Genomic DNA, 21,288 nt, shown 5'->3' on the forward strand with positions numbered 1-21,288 from the left:
AGTTATAGCAACCCACAATTGACCAACCAATAATAGATTACTAATTACCAAAAATATACAACAAGAAACTCACACATAATCACTATATACCATAAAAGTTAATATACACTGTTTTTGCAAAAACTTATATAAAAGCCTTGCACCATCAAAGTCAGATGGCGAGGCAGACTGAAACAAATCCACAAAGTATTTGACCGCAACTTGTTTGATTTCTATTTCGGAGTTAGTCCAAACCCCCTCCTCATTATAGAAACCACTTAGGCTCCGAATGGAGAAAGCGGATCAAGCGTTGCGGATCTAGCGGACCAAGCAAATCAAACGGAATAAGAGTGGATCGAGCGGGTTGAGCGGAACAAAAGTGGATCAAGCGGATCTGGCGGTACAAAATATAGGTTTGAATGGTGAAAGTGGATAAAAAGTGGTTCAAAGTACTATACAAATCTAAATTAACTTTTATAAAAAAATTTATACTATTTATTTTTATAATTAAAAAGTTTATTTAAAATCATTTGTAAATGAAATAATTCTATTTCGATAAAAGTGGTGTAAAATCAATTTAAAATTATTTCGCAAAAGAATTAAATTGTTTTTCTTAAATTTTACAATAATTTATTTAACTTTTTGTTACTATTTTTTCATAACTAGAGTATTTATTTAAAATATAATTTGTAATGTCCAAAATATAAGTTTTAATTCAAAATATAATAAAAATTAAACATGTAAAAAATAAACTGATCTTCAAATTAAATATATAAATAAATAACTTTGGATGCTTTTATAACAATTATAATTTTTGGTAAGAATATAGTTTTGAGCTTTAATATTTACTAACATATCAAAAATAATGTGATAGTTTTGAGCTATAATATTACTTAACACATCAGTTTTAATATGTTGACTTTGGATTTGAATGATGAAACATATTTTATCAAACATATATTGTTGTAGTTATAATGATAAAACTATTAATATCAATTTAAAAACAAAGAACTGCTTTAACCTATACTAGAACACTCCTTACATGATGTTTTCTACTGTTCATAGCAAAACTTGTTTTTTCCCTATGTAAAATTGAACTACTAGTGGTTCTTTAATTTTTTTATTATTAAAAAGAAGGATCATATTTTATCAAACAACAATTGATGAATGGCAAATAAATAGGTGGTCTATCCACTTGGTGGGAGAAATGTTTTTTTCGTGCTTCCCATTCTCAGCCTTATTATATTTTGAATCCGCTGTTAGATCATAAATCTGACAAATAGGCCCTGCTAGATCATAAATCTGTTACAAAGTTCATAAAGAGACTCAGAAAAGTGCAGTAGAGAGGGACCTTAAGCTTTCCTTAGCAGAGAGCAATATTGGCAGTTTATTACCATTAATTAAAAGCCAAAGAACATTTAATAATACTCTTTGGTTGGCCCCGTTAAATTAGATGCATTCATTAGGTTCAGAGCATAGGCATGTTAATAAATCGATCTGTTTCTTACTCCATATCAGTCTTAATTACTAGTATATAAAATGGTTTAAGAAGAATCAACCATAGACATTTTAACCCCCAATAAAATAATGCAAACGATTAAGAGAGAGCGAGATGTTCCTCCAAAATGCGTCTCAGAAATCAGTTAAAAAATAAACAAATTGCTAAGTGGCAAAACATAAAACCCCTCGAGGAAAGTCAAAATGCAAGAAAATAAAAACCGGATAGATACTTTTTAGTATTACCAACCAACTACTACTTGGGACGTACAGATTCCAAACATTCCTTGATTCACTTCACCTGACCTGTCAACAACATTGACACACAAACCACAAATCATTGAATAATAAAAAGAAAGATCTCAATGTGCAGCATTTATAGTGAACAAGTTAGCTCCAAAGCTTTTTTAAGATGAAAATTGTAACAGAGTCACACAATGCCTTATCAAGTAAAACAAAGAACAGTCAAATGCATTACATGATTCTTGTTTAGATTATATGCGTCCTTGCAGTGAATGAGGGAGACCAAACAAGGGTAAAAATGGTACAGACAAACGAACATGGACTGTAATATGATCAAATAACTATCTCAGTACGGTACATATTACCACAGACTCAAAGATAGTAACCACGAGAGGATGAGGAATAAGATTTGTGCCTAATGATACTAAAAGCCTAATCAGTTTGAAAATGCAAAACCACATGATTCAATAGACTGGTGATTCTCTGTATAGATCAAAGTACCTTTTTTGCAGATACTACCTATGTGGCTGTTGGAATCTTGAAGGCACCCACGCTAAGACTCTTCACCTTCCTCCACGACCCTGCAACTGGGCCTCGTTAGGAACTTAATAGTCACTGGACTCTTTTTGCTTCCATCCTCTTCACACAAGCTAGAGTCCTCAACACCGCTCTCAGCTGAAAACTAATGCCTCGGTTCCCAGCTGCGAGAGGAAACATTAGTGGTATTGCTGTTAGGCGACAAGTCATCTGAACGCGGACTGCCAAAGTTCATCATCTGAGTCGAGACTCTTCACAGACCGGGAAGAGGACTAAAGAAGTCAAACTCGGTAGCGTTTTCTCCAATGAATCCGGTTGAGTCGTAAGACCCAAATTCATAATGCCAGCAGGAACTGTAGTATACGAGTACACATAGGGGATTTGGATCCACAGCTTGTCCTCTTCCAGAATTGATCATCTCTCCTTCCTCTCCACTCAAGAACCCACTTGCGCCATGTGGATACTTGGATTTCTTTGTTGGTGGGGATGTGAGTAGCATGAAGCTGAGTTGAATTCGAAACAGCTTCAACTTGCCAAGTTCTGCAGAATCTCAGGTTCGTCCCATGTGATCTGCTCAAAGCCCACAGGCAAAGAAACGAGTTTCCATTAACATATTAACTCAATGACAAGAGCTAAGCATTCATATTCGTAATGAAACTATCCGCAATTTGGATTTCAAATCAAGAACTCACAACACAGTAAACCCAGCAGCAACAAGAACCCACACATTTGGCATTTACAATAACATCTAGCTACTCATATTGGTATTAAACTATCTCATCCTGTTTTCTATCAAATCAAGAACTCACAACAGCAACAAGAACCACACATTCTCCAAATCAAGAACTCACAACGCAAGCTATTCATCAAAAAGGCTTCTGCACAATGTATACCTGAAGCTTGTTTCCATATCTCCTGAAACCTCGAAGAATCTTCCGTTTCCACTCGAGTTCCCGGAGTCCAGTAAACATTCGTTGACGCCTCAACGTCCTCATGTCTCACGACAAAATCAGACCACCCCGCCGTCGGATAATAGATCGGAACTCTCCTCACACCTCTCGTGAATTGATTTCCTCGTGAGTCTCAAGCGATTAGCTTCTTGTTGAGGACATTCGCGAACGTGACCATCCTCTTCGTCGAATCGAGAGGTAGGGGGAGGAAACTGATCAATCGCGAGCCACGGGGTGTAAAGTGAGGTGAGCGAAGACCTCGTCGGTGATCGGATCCGCGAGGAGGTTGACTGAGGAGGAGACGATCGGAGAAGTGACGACGGAGGAGGGAGAGATTACGGCATCAGTTCTCCGCGTGTCCCTGGGGTAATAGTAAACCCTAGAGAAGAGCGTGGGGATCTGGACGGAGGCTCCGGCGCAGGCGCGCCAGATTTAATGGTCGATTTCGCGGTGGATGATGGCGGTTGCCCACGATGGTGACATTATTCTGGCGGTTGAGAGAATCAGAGAAGTCAGCGAGGAGGAGGTTAGAGAGAGTGAGAGAGAGAGAGAGTAGATTTACTGTTACGCCATTGATACGGGATTTTGCTTTTGAAATTACGGTTTTGCCATTCCACAGCAAACTTTATGCATCAACCTGCTCTTTTCCGATCGTGCGTGCATCTTCACTCTCTTCCTTTATCCTCTTTTTTTTTTCGGGCTTCTATTTCATTACTTAATGATGAGGTTGCAATTATAAAACAAGTTTACCAACCTGGTAACAACAAAATAGATTATCTAAATATTCTAACCGAATCTGTTAATGAGCACTTCCATTGAAATGTTTATTGGATTTCAAAAATTAATTATATTCTCAATTGTTTGATTTTGTTACTAACAAAAACAAGGAGAAAAGCTTTGCATTCGGAGGAAAATGGCTTCAAATATAGTGTGCCATCTCCTTTGCTTTTCATTTTGTGAGATTATAATTGTAGGTTGTCTTAATTAGCTTCTTTGGGGTTAAAACTCAATAATTTTAAAAATATTTTAATACTTAAAAAAAAAAAAAAAAAGGCAAACCAAATTAGCTAGTGTGAGTGAAGTCAGACTTTTTAGGAAGTGTCGTGTTGCTAAATTGTTGCCCTTCTTATAATTTATTTTGTTTTATTTTATATTATTTTGTGTCTAGTATTTAAATGATGTTAAGTTACAAGCTAATATAGACTGAATGTTTAATCCACATTTAAAATTCTAGCCAGCTAGACCATTTAATTTTTACTTTTGTTATTGGAAAATTTTCTTACTTTACTTTCAAATGTAAATAGCAACACATAATCATATTAAAAACATATATTAACTTCTAGAAAATATCTAAACAGATATCTGAATAAATAAAATGGAAAAGAAAACGAAAAAGCATTAAAAAAAAAAGGCTCTTATTGGTTATACAGTTGGCGCGTGGGGGGGAATGTTTATTGTGAGTAGACGAGTCTTCGGCAACCTACACGCGCTGCCGCTCCGAGACGACGACGAAGAGAGATCGAATCTAATTAGCCCCGAAAGCAAGTGTGTAGAAGTGATTAGACAAGTATAAAATATCTTCTTCGCTGGATGACTAAAAATCAGGAGGCTAATACTTACTGTATATATAAAGATTAACACGTTTGTGATATTTGACTCTATGCGATAGTGCTAGTGTCCACTTGTGCGAGGTTGCTACTGCAAAGTATATCCACGTGACATTTACAACATACTATTATATGGAGTACGTAGGTTAGAGTGTCAATGATTGTGTTTATATTTAAAGTGCAGGACAAAATTGAAGATCCATGATATTCATGGAAATATTGGGAACACGATCATATATTAGCGATAACGTTTTTTTTTCCTGTTAACTACCATTTTCATTAAACCAGTTTCTTCTATGGTTGTATTAATTTGTTGACTGTTGTTCCTTTACATGTGTGCTGCACAAGCCTTCTTAATTATATACTCTACGCTTGATGTAGATTCTTTGTAATGTAGACTATATATAGATACGTTCATCAGCTTGGTCTTTCAAGTTATCTGTCGTGGATTTGATAAGTTGTACGTACGTAGCTATTGGATTATTATAGTATAAACATACGTTTGGTTAAATCTTTTGTTCATAAATTTTTCTTTTTTTGTTTTATAAACTTTAACCATCCATCTCACATATATTAACCAAATCGTACAATGGCTTTGGTTTCTCTCTGCGTTCCAGAATCTTCTAGAGGCAACAAGGTGGCGTGCATACAGGGTCAAGGAAATAAGATGTGTAACAGAACAATAACGGTAGACATTTTCTTCTATGGTTGTATTAATATGTTGGCTGTTGTTCTCCTAGGTATGGTTCCTTCACAAACTTGTCTTTGTTTTTGTAGGTAACAAAAACTATGAAGCATGTATAGTACCAACTTGAGAATTTATACCAAAACCGTAGACGGTACTTGCCCTTATTATTTACTCAGTAATATATATTAATTACTCGATTTTTTTTTTCCCGTTACTTTTAAAGAATGACACATCTCTGGTTGATTTATACATGTGTGTGAAAAGTCGGAACGATGCACAACTAAGAATGAAGTCCAAGAGAAGAGCGTGATATCACGGAACTAGCATTTTCAAAATACTTTTTTCCCTAAAAATAGATATTGTCCTTTTTATTAAATGTACATTTTTTTGATAAATAATATATATATATATAAAGTCCTTTTTTATTAATAATGTGAATCGTAGATGCAATGAAAATTTAGATATAAAAAAAAAAAAAAAAAAAAAAAAAAACAAATGCGGTTAGCTACAAAATTTCTGCAACTTCTAAAAAATATTATACCAATTAATTTTGTCTCAAAATGCCTGATTCCCTCACCGCCTCCGTACTGTTTCTTCGTACGCTTCTCAGGCCTTTGCATATATATATATATACACAATTATATATTTACCTTATAATAATGATGTTTGTGCTTATAGGCGAGGCGGTGAGTCTACTCTACCCTAGCCTGCAACGTGTATGGATGAGAATAACCGCCCGAATATTATATTTCAGAAGAAAAAAAAATTAACAGCTTCTTTTTATATTAATTTAGAAATGCTACTTACTATATAGTACAGCAGTCACTATCACACACAGAGAAAAACGGTTTTCCTCTCTCCTTCTTCTTCATCTTTTCTCTCGCGACCACTGAAGAACAAAACGCCATGGCTGCTGCAGGGCTCAGGATCAGGATATCGCAAGCATTGATGGTAAAAAAAACTTTCACAAACTTTTTTCCTTCTTCATGTAGATATTATAATTCTTATGGATTTGGTGTTGCTCAAAAGGCTGCCGGTAGGAAGCTCGCTCAAAGAACAGCGGAAAAGAGTGAGGAAACCTTGGAGACAGCCTTAGACGTCGGAAAGCAAGTGTATGATACAGCAAAACACCATGCCAGTGAGCAAGGAGCTTCGTCTAACCGCCGTTCATCCACCGTTCCTCGTCATCAGCCTCCACTCGACGTCGACGTCGGAGCTCATCCCTCGCGAAGGTGGAAGGCTCTGAGCTGTTTCCGTGGCGAAAGATCCATCGGAGGAGAGGACGCCGCCGCGAAGCACAACCACGCTCGACCGCACAACTACTTGTGTGGTTTTGATGACAAGGTTCACTCCAACTTTCTGGAGTATATAACCAGTTTCTTTGGCTATGACCTCAACCTTATGGTCGCTGTTGATTTCACCGGTACTGTTTATTTATTGCACCTTCTTCTAAGCTTTTTATTTTTAATTTCGTATATAATTTTATATCTATCTATCAATCGTCGTTATATATAAGATCTGATGCTTCCAGATTCAAATGGTGATAGCCGAACGAAACGCTCTTTGCACTTTCATCATCCATTAGGACTTCTAAATAACCCATATCAGGAGGTAACATTTTATCTGTACCAGATCTATGTTTGTTTTGCGTGTTGATCAAGTTTCTGAGTTTGGCACAATAACAGTTTCTCTCTCTGTGGTTTCCTTTTCCAGACTATCAAGAGGGTAGGAGGTCCCATCCAGATGTCTGCTTCTGATAAGCGATTTCATGCTTGGGGCTTTGGAGGAGTAGCAGTGAACGGTCCCGAACAGAATGATGAAGTCTCTCATGCTTTTAACTTGAATGGAATGGCTGAGGTAACAACAATTCCTACTAAGATTGATAAGAAGGAAACACTGTCTCTCTATAATATAAACTAGGTGTCCTGCAGTAAAAAAATTTAAAATATTTTCAACAGATAAATATAAATTATATTTTAAAAATAAAATTTAATTAATATTGTAAATTTTCTTTTTCTTATCAATATTTTAATATAAATTTGATTTAATTAAACATAAAAATAATTTTGTTTATTTTAAATTATATTTAAGAATATGAATGTATATATCTAAAATTATAATCTTAGATAGATTTTTCTATCTATTTATTTTAATTAAATATTAAATAAATTTTCAAAAAGTTGCATAATTACCAAAAATTAAAATTAAACAATATTTATAAAATTTGTAGATATATAAGAAAATAATGATTTTACGATTTTTATAATTTTCTAAAAACAATTGTATACATTTTTGAAAATTTTAGTAATAAAATTGTATAATTTAAAATATATAATTAAATGATATTTCGAGATTTATAGTGCCATATTTGAATATATTTATTTTAATGATGATTTATGAGTGATTACTATATTTTAAAAAGTTTACCAAAAATATAAATTAACATTAAATGTAATTTTCTATGTCATATTAAGCTATAAAACATGCCATCAATTTTAGTAGACATATCGTATTATTTTTGTGAAAATAATTGTATAAAACTAAAAGACATGTCGCAAAATCACTTCTCAAATAATGTCTAAGAGATTCTCTTTTATATATATTTCAGGTTGTTGTCGGAGTTGATGGAATCTTGTCAGCTTACTCCATTGCATGTACCGATGTTGCTCAATCCAGGCCAATTCAATTCAGCGGCGTTGTGAACAGGGCTGTTGACATTGTGTCAGCGTCACCACACAAGAAGTACTATGTCCTCCTGATTATTACGGTAAGAACTTTGATTACTTTTTGTTTTTTGACCTTAAACTTAATTGAAACTATTGGATTATAATTGTGTCAAAAAATGCATGAAACAAACAGACTGGAGCTCCAACAGACATGCCTGCTACGGTTGAGGCATTGGTGAGAGGAGCTGAGCTGCCGCTGTCAGTTCTGATTGTCAGTCTGGGAGATGCTGACTTGGCAGAATTGGAGAATGAGGTATATAGATTTTTTTTTTCCTTTTTTTTTTTTTTGTGACACTAAGTGTTTTCATGGACCATCTGAACCAATAAAAATTTTAAATTTAATTTGTTTAGATTTTATTATTTTTTACTAATATTTTAATATATTTTTTTTGATTTAACCAAACAATTTTTATTTTAATTATATCAAAATTTCAGCTTCTTGCTCAGGGAGGTATACGAGACTTTGTCAAGTTCGGATCTCTGAGCGATGTCATCGGTCAGTATAATTTTTAATATTAATTATTTGCATGTTTGGATCTTCTTGTATATTAAATGATGTCGAATTATATTGTGGGTGCAGATGGGCGACTTCTTACAGCAATTCCCAAGCATTTCATCAGCCACATGCGCTACAAACGCATCGATCCAAGGGGAAGCTTCACAGATTTGGAGATACTTCCTCTTTTATGATTCTTGTCTTACCGAACCAGAAAATTTGCTATCTTGTTTTTCTTTTCTTTTTTTGCAAAAAAAGACAAGTATTTACCCTAGCATACATTAGCATAAACATATTTATTCCAGTTTATACTCTTTCTCATTTTTTTGTTTATTTTCCTGATTTTCACCTACTTTATTCCCAATCGCACTCTTAACCGACAATCATACACTCATTTAAGGTGCTGAAAACAAGGTTGTGCAATAATGATTAAGCCATTCAGCTGCAGATTTCAGAACAGGAAGCTCACGAAGAGGAGATCTCTTGCCATCTGCCTTCTAACCCGTAAACCTTTTGTGATACAAAACCGTAATCAGATGCTTCTAGCTCCTGCAAAAGCACCCAACAAACCATTTATCAGAACCTATATTTCAGTTCATTATGTGGCAGTAAACTTTCTATGGTACCTTGATGCAAACACTATGATCTTCAATTAATCTGTTGATATGAGACAAGATGATGTTATGTGCCTCCAACTCTTTGCTCCTGTCTTTAAAGGGAAGCCGAGCTAGCCGGCCATCATTTTGTTCAGCTTCTGTTGACAAATCATTTAGCTCTGCGAATATCATTATTACTGTTAATATTTTGAATTGAGCACCTTGAGGAGAGGTACAACAAAGAAGACGTGCAAATGATCGGAGAGACTGAGGAATTCCTTTGCCTTTCACTTCCCTGAGAGAGAGAGAGCCAAAACTAGACTTAGATATCACATATGCAACAGTAAAGCTAAAGCTAAACATTAATATCTACTTGATTGTGAAAGTATCATAAGAAGAGTGAAAGATATTGACACTTCGTGTGTAATGACTCTGGAGAAGTTCCAGTTTCATGTTGCGGAGAGGGTAATCACTGGGTACGTCCATTTGGACTTGAACCTAGTCAAACAATCAAAGGACCATCAAGTTAAAAGTTGGTGAGTGGCCATCTTGAACTCTTTAACATCTACAGATCAATATTGCTATGGCTACGATCAATGATAGAGAGAGCAAACCTCGTCATGAGTGTTGTAAGGAAGTGTAAATCCAAAATCCAACATGAGTGTAGCATTTGAGAATTATCCATACCTAATGAGGACCTACACAGAGATGTTTGGTAAGCTTCAAAGCCTGTGAGGTTCCCATGAAAAGAGAGCCTCGTTGTGTTATAATCCTACCTCGTCACCAGGACTGCAGTCACGATCTGCAGTGACCTGCAAAGTTGAAAACTTAAAATCATGTACTAGTTTGTTTCAGTATGTGTTGCTAAGCTTAGGTAGTAGTCAAAAGAGAAAGTAAACAGGGAATCAAGAACCATGTATCTTACCAGATCGAAATTTTTAACTTCTCTAAAGATTCTGCTAAATATCAAATAAATTATGGAGGTGACAGAGAAAATCAAGTAGATGTGTGCAGACACAGAAAGAAGAGAAGTCAGAATATTAACTAACAGAAATGGGAAGTAAAAACCTCTGATAGTTGGTTGTCTTCATCGCTCAAAACGATTGATGCAGAAAGCCCAAAACGCAGGACCATACTGAAGACAGTACCAGTGATATGCCTTTTGAGGTTTCCCACGCACGAGATCCCACTGTCCAGCAGAAAGTTATCTAGATTTAGTAACAGATCAGTCTAAACAACAAACGAATATGTGTAACACATAATTAGAATCTCCATTGTGATTATGCATGGTTGAGTAAACAAAAAAAAAAACAAAAAAAACAGATATAGCGCCAAATAGAATAACTGTGGTGTCATTTTCTCACCTAATGCATAGGCATACATGAAATTTTCCAGAGCTGGGAGTTCAATCAGATTATGAAGATGTTGCTTAAATGCCTAAGAATCATCAAAAGTAGTTTTAGTACTCTTACTCACTAAGATAAGAAAAAAATATCTACACGTGCAAATATATATATCTTATTCTCTACTAAATATACCTTGCTAAAATATTAGAAACCAACAAATATCAGGATCACTAGGGAAGCATACTTAATTGTGATACAAGTGAGAATTCCTTTTCTATCCGAGCTTTTTGTTTTACAGTTTCCTTGTGAACTGCGCTACAACGAATCATGCTGAACTCATTTTCATCCCAGAAGATCTAAAGAGAAAAAGGAAACCATTGTTTTAAGAATCATGTATTGGCCACAACAAAAATTTCAAGATTTTCAGAACCTAACGTCCTAACCGCGCTGTGCATCTCTGCAAGCTGGGGAAGTCGGCTGATATAAGGGAACCACCGAGAGTTCTGATTCAGAAAACAATCATAAACTCTCAAGTCAAAAAACCAAAACCCAAAAAATGTTGATGCTAGCTTACTTGACCCGTGTTCCTCTTGATCATAAGAAGAGTAGCAACCTTTCCTATGTTTCCAACTTCATCAGTCAAATAAACTCTAACATCTGAGGGAAGCTCATCCGGAGTTATTTGCTGAAAATTCAATAATATGAAAATTGTGTTTGATCTTCAACAACTCCTTTTAGATCACACGAAAAATACAAAAACTAAATTTAGATAATATACCGCATTGAAAGGGACTTTCAAATTGCAATCCCCGCCATGGATTACCTTTGAGGCAAACAGCGTCCTGTCAAGTATAAACAAACAATCACACTAAGAAGACAAAACAAAAGTTTCAGCAACAAAATGCTCAGGATCATAACTTATATAAGCAAAACTAGTGGCAAAAGACTCAACAAGAGAGACATCACTGATCTGCCATACACGGATTTACCAATGGAAAGAGTGTTAGTTATCTTTGCTCCAGCGACTTGCTCTAACCAAGGTAAGAAGCCAATCCAATCCTTATCCAAAGCAGCCTAAATATATATATATATATATATATATATATATATATATATATAAGCCTCTTTATACATTAATCAAATATATAACCCTCTGTGACAAACTTTCAGTGCTGGGCTCAGGCCCACACTAATTTCCCTTCTTTCCTTAATGAAATATTCAGTTGATCAAAAAAAAAAAAAAAAAACAGATTATCATTTCAAGAACTCAACACGTTCATCTTTTTATTGAGAGCAGAAGCAAAGAGAACATAAAAAGGTTTCATCTTTCATTTGTTATACTAAAGGAAATTCTTTAGTTTTACGTTTCCCAATAGAAGAATTTCAGACAAGTAATAGAAGAATTTCAGACAAGAAAACTAAAGCCTTGTCTGAAATTCTCCAAGAACATGCGAACAAGAAAACAAAAATGAAAAAACCTGAGCTTGGGACTCTGCGAGTGAGTGTGCATAGAAGCTAAAACGCTTTGCTAAAGAAGAGGTGAAATATATTGTATTGTTATCTGAAAATATAATTTTAAAAAGAGATAATTTATGTATATATTGTATTGTTATCTGAAAAAATCTTTTAGTAAAAAGTTAAAAACATGAATTATATGATTTATGTATATATTGTATTGTTATCTGAAAAAATCTTTTAGTAAAAAATTAAAAACAAGAATTATATAAATAAATATTAATCAAATAAAATTCTTAATTATATAATTAAAATAAAATATTGAATTATCTAAAATCTAAAAATATAATTTAAAAAAAGAGATAATTTCTATATATATATATATATATTGTATTGTTATCTGAAAAAGTATTTTAGTAAAAATATAAAACATAAATTATATAATTAAATATTAATCAAATATTTTTTTAATTATATAATTAAAAATATAATATTAAGTTATTTTAAGATTTATTTTAGTATAATGAATATAGTGTACAAAGAACTTTTCAAAAATTCTTTTCTCTTTATTTAAATTATGTATGGGTATAAAATTATTTTAAAAAATTATTTTAATCATAATTTAAAAAAATTATTTAAAAAATTATTTCTCTTATCTAAAAAATTATTTTAGTATAATGAGTATAACCATATTTTCTCTTTATTTAAATTATGTATGGGTATAAAATATGTAACCCTAGTATGGACTAAACCTAAACAAAAAATATGATCCATACTCAATCCAAAATAAAAGAAATACTGTAATGGATCTTGTAGGGTGGTAACTCGAAATGTTATTAGCCGAATCTGAACTGGCAATCTGAATAAATTGATCCGATTGTGAAAATTATCTATTATTAAAACGTTTACATATTATTTTATTCGTGATTAATGACGACAAAATAATTTTTTGAAGGGGTTTCGAAAATTTGTGTGTGTGGGCGCGCGCTGTGACGGAATATTTTGTTTCTTTTTCTTCTTCGTAGAAATCTTCCTTTTCTTCTCATGCACGTTCTTGGTAAATTTCCTATTGCTCTATTATGTAAAGCCTTTTCTTCTCATGCACGTTCTTGGTAAATTTCGTATTGCTCTATTATGTAAAGCCTTGCACTGCAAGCCAGGAAGCTCTTGTATTGATAATGTCTATTTAAGATAAACCCATAAAAGCGCTTTTTTTTATCTCTCTCATCGCGCTTAGAAAAAAAGGTATGGGGAATTTCGTTTCCAATTCTCAAAACAACAACCAACATGAATCGAGAGACGATGTGTCATTGAGAAGCAAAGAATCACAATATAGAGGGAAGCTGTGGGAGTGTATGAAGGCTCACTCTGATTACTATCAGCCAATTATCGCTGCGGTAGAATCTACTAAGAAAGCGGTACGTAAGGAAGCCCAAGCCGTCATGGCACCCTCATCTGTTGGGCGAGATGTAATGGAGTGGAGAAAAGACCCAAAGGTGAGAGAGGAAGTAGACAAGTATTATGATTTCATGGAACGAGGTGCTTGTAAAGAATCATGGATAGCTTTAGCACAATGTTGGTATGCGGCAGATTGCGCTAAGGAAGACAAGGATAAGCTTATGTTCATGTTATGTGAATGTGTGGAGGCTCACTCTGATTACTATCATCCAGTTCTCGAGCCAGCTTCTAAAGTTGCTGAAGAACAGTTGTTTAAAGAATTAGAAGCCTTCGTCTTAACGTCTTCGGATCAACCAAAGGTAGGGGAGGACGAATTAACAGAGCGGATCTTGGAGTTCATGAATGGAGGTGATTGCAAAGAATCATTCACGCCTTGGTTAGATATCATTATCGAGGAAGCAGAAGCTGAAGCTGCTGCAAGCTCATGAGGGTTACAAGTTCTGAGAGGTTCTTCGGTTAAGGTATTATCACCATTGGATTTGAGGATTTAACTGTTCCCTAAGATTTTTTGTTGTTGTTGGATTCTTAACTTAATTAGAAGACCATAATAATGGTTGAGTTTCGATTTGACTCTTTGTTTTCTCTTATAGAGATAATTAAAAAAAAAAGTATTGACCACCAGGCAACCAGCAGAATATTGGCATATATGTTTAATTCAGCCAAACTAAAAATCATCTGTACGGAAAACAATATTACACAAGTTGATGACTTGATCTATGTTATCCATATAGAGACGACCATATGATTTCTTTGCTTACCTCCTTAATCATGCTGTTTAAGGACAGCTGAATTGTTAGCCTACCAAAAATGACGACCGATTCTTTTCCTCGGGTTTGATCTTGAGTTTCTTTTGCTTTGAATTCAGTGGTGGATCTAGAACTAGTATTAATCGGGGGCACATTTCGTTTTGGCTTGAAATATTTTTCCATTGAAGTTTTTTTTTTCTAAGTTATCACAATACTATAGTTTATAAGTTCTCACGATTTCTTAAATCACATAAATCATCCAATTTTTTTTTTTTTTGTCAACCCATCCAAATTTAATTTAGTTTTACCTTTTGGCTTCTCTGTAAAATTTGCTAGACGTAATATTTCTGTCTGCGGCGTTTAGTTCTTTTTTTTGTTTAGGAAAAGATTAATTAGTAAAACCTAAAAGAAAGAAGACACAAAGAAAGAAGACGTGGTTGTTAATTAGAAAAATTTCAACTTCCATTATTAAATTGTTTAGGAAAAGATTAATTAGTAAAACCTAAAAGAAAGAAGACACAGAGAATGAAGACGTGGTTGTTAATTAGAAAAATTTCAACTTTGTTATAAAAGAACTGGAATTTATTTGTATCGCGATTTTAAAACTAAACTTGTTTGTACTTTTATATGGGCTACAATATATTTATCATAATCTCCTATATATTATCTGAGAAACATTGCAATATTTTTTTTGTAACCACATATTATCACTAGAATGATTCTTAGAATCCATAGAGAAATATAATCGAAATCGATCGTTTATATAGAGAAGAAATTCACTGTGCAAATAGTACAGCGGGCCCCACATCTTTAATAATGGTCCATCTAAATATATAATAAACTTTTTATTAAACTAACCATAAATACATTATTAATATACTTCATTATTTCCATAAATAAAATTACGGAATTACCTAATATGGCTAAAATATATATGACAATTAATAACTTTGAATAATAAAGATTTGATAAAAATAAGTGTGTCTTATACTATATTTATTTAATTTTAATCTGTTAAAATAAATTAAACAACCATAGTAACCATTTAATAAAAATTAAAAAAAAATATATGTTATATTTTGAATTTTTGAAAACAAGTATAAATTACTAAAACAATTAAAAGTTTCACATTCAAATTTTGTGATGTATGGTTTAAAAGTTTTGTTATGAAATGATACAAATAATTAAAAAATCATATAAGTTGAAAGTCTCATTTGTAAGTACTAAAATAAAATATATAAAAATATATATATGTTTATTGTTTAGTGTTTTAACATTTAGTGTTTATTGTTTTTGATTTAGGATTTAGCTGACGGCTTTAAATTTTTGTTTGCAACTCGCACAATTTTTTGTTTTTTTTTTTACTTTTTATTTTATTTTAAAATTAGGATAAATTGACAGTACTTTATTTTCTTTTCCTTTTTAAAAGATACTGAATATGAAATAACTAATTTCTATTGGTTGGTGAACTTACGGAGGTGAACCCAAGAATAAACCGATAAAAATGATTGATGATATGATTGTGTTCACAATATTTTCTTGAATATCAGGGATCTCCTTTATGTGTCGTCGAAAAAGAATAAGTTTAAATAAATGAATAATTTGTATAACCAATAAGATCCTTTTTATGCTTTTTTTATATTTTATTTATTCATATATTTGTTTAGATACTTTCTAGAAGTTAATATATGTTTTTCTATGATTATGTGTTGCTATTTACATTTGAAAGTAAAGTTAAGAAAAATTTCCAGTAACAAAAGTACAAATTAAATGGTCTAGTTGGCTAGAATTTTAAATGTGGATTAAACATTGTAAGAATCAGTCTATATTAGCTTGTAACTTAACATTATTTAAAGACTTTACCAATCATACACAAAATAATATAAAATAAAACAAAACAAAATTAGTTTTAAGAACGGCAATAAATTAGCAAGACGGCACTTCCTAAAATGTTTGACTTCACACTAGCTAATTTAGTTCGCTTTCCTTTAAGTATTAAAATATTTTTAAAATTATTGGGTTTTAACCCCAAAGAAGCTAATTAAGATAGCCTGCAATTAAAATATTCTAAAGTATGATGAATAACAATAATTATTTGGGCCGAAATATGATTATATCATATAATTTAAAACATATTACAAAGCTTTATATTCTGATTTTTTTGAATGTTAACACTATCAAGACGTGTGTATTACAACAATAACATGACCTCTTAGTCCGTGTCCACATATTATTAATATTCAGGATTTTGGTTGTATGTACCTTGATGCAGAAGACAACCAGTCCTGGCTTGGTGATTATATAGTTAAATCATTAAATCATACAGCTCGTTCAAAAAAAAGTCATCTATATTATTATTAATTAAAGTTGAAGTACACATTAAGATTGTTTGACAATATAGATAGTAGTTAAAAAAAAAACAGTACTGTTTGGAAACATGGATAATAGTAAGTTAGGAAAAAAAATAATAAACTTATACTACTAAAAAAATTGGAAGTCCATTATATTATATTAAAAAGTAGTGGATCTAAATTATATATATATATATATATATATTCAAATTGAAATAATAATTTATTTATATCAAAAATTCATTCAAAAATATACATATATTCAAAACTTGATTATTACTAACATATTTTCCAATAACTATTATAAAAATGTTTTCAATATATATAAGAAAAATACAATACAAAACCTAATTTCAAACACCAACTTATATTATGGTTTTTATATCAATACTATTAAAAGGAAAGAAATCTAAAAAAATCTACCTATAAAAGTTGTTTGGACCTTTCATTTAATTCATTATTTTTGGGTCTTACCTAAAATTTATACTAACAATAGTTACCATATATTTCTCTAACAATAATTTAGTCAATTCTTTTATTTATTTAAATCTCACTCCTAAATCCTAATCATTACTATTACTATATTTATCATTTTGACTTTTAATCGTAAAAACATTGAAACTAATGTTTTATATTATCAGTTTTATCATATAATATATGATTTAAAGCAAGATAAATTACAAAACATATATGTGTACATTCTAACTTCCTCTTTCGTTTATAATAAAGTAATCATATCATATATAAACTTTCCCACTAAAATCTCATATCATATACTAAACTTTCAACCGTCTATAGTTTGATAATATTTTCATCGTTAAAAATAATTTTTCTGAATATTCATGTTACCTTCACAAAAATGAAGAAATTTATTGGTTCTATTAAAGCTAACCTGGCTTCACGATATCAGTATTGATTATTCAAGATTTTGAAAATTATTTGTTTAGATATTATACTTTTATATATTTTTCATTTAAAATGAATCAATACTATTAAAAAGGAAAGAGTTTTAAAAAATCTAATATAAAAAAGTTTTTGGAGTTATGTATAACTATTTATTATTTTTCTGATAATACATTAATCATTCTAAACATAAAATATTTTAAATATTTTTAACAAATCTTAATATCTATACTATTAAAAGAGAAGGATTTTGAAAAAAATCTACTTACAAAAGGTTGTTGAACCAAATTATTTATTATAATTACTACTACATTTTATCCTAACAATACAATGGCGTTACATTAATTTGGACTACTACCAAAAATATAAACGCCGGCTTCTTACTATATTTGAATTCATAGAATATTAATTTGAATTCATAGAATATTTACGCAGTCATGAGAACGTGTAGCATTAATTTGTCTTCTTATCAAGCATTAAAAAATGTTTTCTGGTGCAAATCGTATGATTTTTTCGCCTAATAATAATTCAACCTAAAATCACAATTTAAACGATTTAATTATACATGATCGATTTACCACTTGGTGTTAGAGTGTTCGGCAGCTTAACAATTAATTATTTTATAGTAGTTTTATAAATACTATAAATTAAAATACATAACATTAATAAAATAAATTTAATTTATATGACAATAAAAAATATTAAGTTTATTGTACTATTATAAAGTATATGAGAAGTTTAATCAATTTTTAGAAAAATATTATCAGATCTTTCTGGATTTTTGCAAGGCTAACCTATGTCAATTTATAGGTCGATGGCGGAGTTTTGGGTTTTTATAAATTTTAATTAATAGATTTTCATTATGTCCACAATTTCGTGGAAGCATATCAAATAGTAGAACTATGATTGAATGTTTTATGAAGAACATAAAGTCAGTTCATATTATATATGGCCACTGGTTAGGCCGCATCTCCGGATAGGATATGAAAACATGATGTCTTAATTTATCTATAAATCACATATGTACCTCCACTAAAATGAATTAAATATTTTTTTTGGAAAATAAAATGTTTTTCCTCGCACCATTTAAATGTAAATGCATTATTAGTCATCAACACTCAATTGGGGTTTTTTTTTTGTGTTTTGGAACCATTCATTTATATACACATTTGGTTTGGTTTCGGTTGAGTTGTTTTGGTACAAAAGTTGAGAACCGACATATATCCAAAAACGCTATGTCCAATGGTTCCGATTCAATTCTGCTTTCTTTGGTAATTTTAAATTTGTAAATTAAAAATAGCAGATAAATTAAGGTTTTAAGTTTAAATATTAAGTAACTCAGGTTGTTCGGATAAAAAATATTGGATAATTGGAATACCGTTTTAATATTTGAAAATAAAAATACTTGAGTAATTCGATATTTTTTGTAATTTAATTTCTTAATAGTATTTTAAAAATATTTGGTTATTCAGAAATTAAATAAAATTAATATTTGTTAGTATATATTTTTTATTTTAAAAATTTAGGTACATACTTTTTTTTAATTTGGTTTCATTTTTTTTTGGTTCCACAGATATAAAATTTCTGCAGCATTTATAAAACTTAGTTTAATTTTAGTCTCGGCTTTTTAGTTTAGTATGGTTTGGTTCGCGGTTCCGGAAAAATGTATTTAGATTTTCACTATCTTTTCTAGAAATTCATCTTAAATAAAATTATTTAAATTAAAAAATAAACCCGCGTTTTTAAGCGCGGATCAAAATCTAGTACGGATTAAGAAATCAACAGGTTCTGTTTTTGGTATCACATTGCACATAATGAGGAAGGACTGGACAGAGAATTATCAATTTAATTATCTCTGGCAAAAATTGAAAACTTAAAACAAAATATCTTAAAACAAAATATATATTACCAAATGACGACGATTCTCGGACCACATAGTCATTGTGTTCAAACCCATGAGCTAAATTGTGTTCTGGTTCTTACATAATTCCGAAAAAGAGATGAGCTTCTCTTCCAAAAGGCTCTTGGGTGATTTTTTTTTTTTTGATCAAACCAAAGTTGCATTTATCTTAAAAGAGTTTAAATTCCATTAGAGGAGGATACAACAAGGCTACAAAGAGCCAACCAAAACGATAAACTGATACAATAAAAGATAGAATTGATACAAATCACAAAAAGAAACCATAATAATCGCATGACAATGATTTCATAAGCTTCTTGAATAACTGTACCAAGTGTAATCCAAAAGATCACATACACTGCATCAACAGCAGAGGAGAGCATTAGCTGGGAGGAAAATCCTTTCAGTACCAGCAACTCTTGAGCTTCCAATTCACTCCATACAAGAGGAAATATTGGGAAGAGACACAGCTCCAAACAGGAGACAACCGGGAGAACAATATCCGTCAAGATCATATTCAATAGGTAACATATGTCACTAGGTTTTTCTTCCAGCTGCCACAAAGAAGAGAAACACAAGATAACAGCACCAAAGACCAGACTGAATACAATGAAGGACCTACATACTGCAGGAAGAAATCGCTCCAAGGCGACAAAGATAGAACCGACGGAAACTCTGTCCATCGAAACATTAACAACTAAAACCATTGACCCCAAGTTCAAAGTCCCCTATACAACTCGCGTTCCAACCAATTCAACAGAATAAAAGCAAGAGGAGAGAGGGAAGCTATGATGAACCTGGAGGACTGTAACAGGAGGGTGGGGTGGAAGGTCGGGACAAGATCTGAGAATAGACCCTTCAACGACCTGACAAGGAGACGACCTGCACACAACAGGAAATAAGCGTCCACAGGGGAAGGGAGAGTCACTGGAGGGCACAAGAGGGACGACGTCTGGAGGGTCTGGAGGTTCCGGTGGAGCGACGGGAGAGAGAGCTTCAAGCGGAGGATACTCGTACGGCGGCGGATCTGGAGGAGGTCTGGAAAACGACGAAGGAGGAGCGTTCACCATAAGGGCCATGGAGGAGGAGCAGAGCTGCTTCAAAGGGAGTCTGAAGGAGCGACGGAGCTGGAACGGAGGAGATCCATCCGAAACGGCGCACCTCGGGATACGGATCCGAGAGAAAATTTAGGGCGAACTCTCCATACTCTTGGGTGATTTAGAAGCTAAAATTTGCTGATATATATATATATATATATATTTTTTTCTTTTCGAAATACATAAAGTTGGTGAAAGTATATATATATATATATTTTTTTTTTCGAAATACTTAAAGTTGGTGAAAGTTCAAAAGTACCGATAGAGACGCCACAATGAAAATCAGATAATAACAGAAGTATACAAAGAAGATGCAACATGTGTACATACGACAACATCTTCTCAGGGACTTAGAAGATTTGACAATATAGCTTCTTTACCATTTAATTGTATTATTTCACTTACGCCAAAACATTCAAGACACCAAGTTTACATTGACGTTTGATTTTTTTATGAGGAAATGATATATATATGTTCTTCAATTGTTAACAATTAACAAAAATAATAAATAATCAAATCATAATTTTAAAAAAAAAATATAAATGAAAATAAAGATATATAAAAAATAACCATCTATATTTTAGTAAATTACATAAATAACCAAAAATACAAAACAGAACAAAAATATTTAATTTCAAAATCTATAAAAAAAAATTCATAAAAATGCAGTTTATGAGAATCCACTAACAATCTTTCTTTCACGTTTCATTAAA

General features: G+C 32.1%; 1 long non-coding RNA gene and 1 pseudogene across 1 annotated transcript; both read right to left on the reverse strand.

The window, feature by feature from the left end:
• Nucleotides 1-1,576: 1,576 nt before the first annotated feature.
• On the reverse strand, nucleotides 1,577-3,881 carry LOC106308334. Its single transcript, XR_001263566.1, has 3 exons — nucleotides 3,150-3,881; nucleotides 2,221-2,826; nucleotides 1,577-1,782 (listed from the first exon to the last, which is right to left on the reverse strand). It is a non-coding gene; the product is annotated as an uncharacterized LOC106308334 (long non-coding RNA).
• Nucleotides 3,882-8,967: 5,086 nt separating this feature from the next.
• Nucleotides 8,968-11,642, reverse strand: LOC106309135 (annotated as a pseudogene).
• Nucleotides 11,643-21,288: the final 9,646 nt, after the last annotated feature.

Source organism: Brassica oleracea, chromosome C8, assembly GCF_000695525.1.
Source record: "Brassica oleracea var. oleracea cultivar TO1000 chromosome C8, BOL, whole genome shotgun sequence".
Lineage (NCBI taxonomy): Eukaryota > Viridiplantae > Streptophyta > Magnoliopsida > Brassicales > Brassicaceae > Brassica > Brassica oleracea.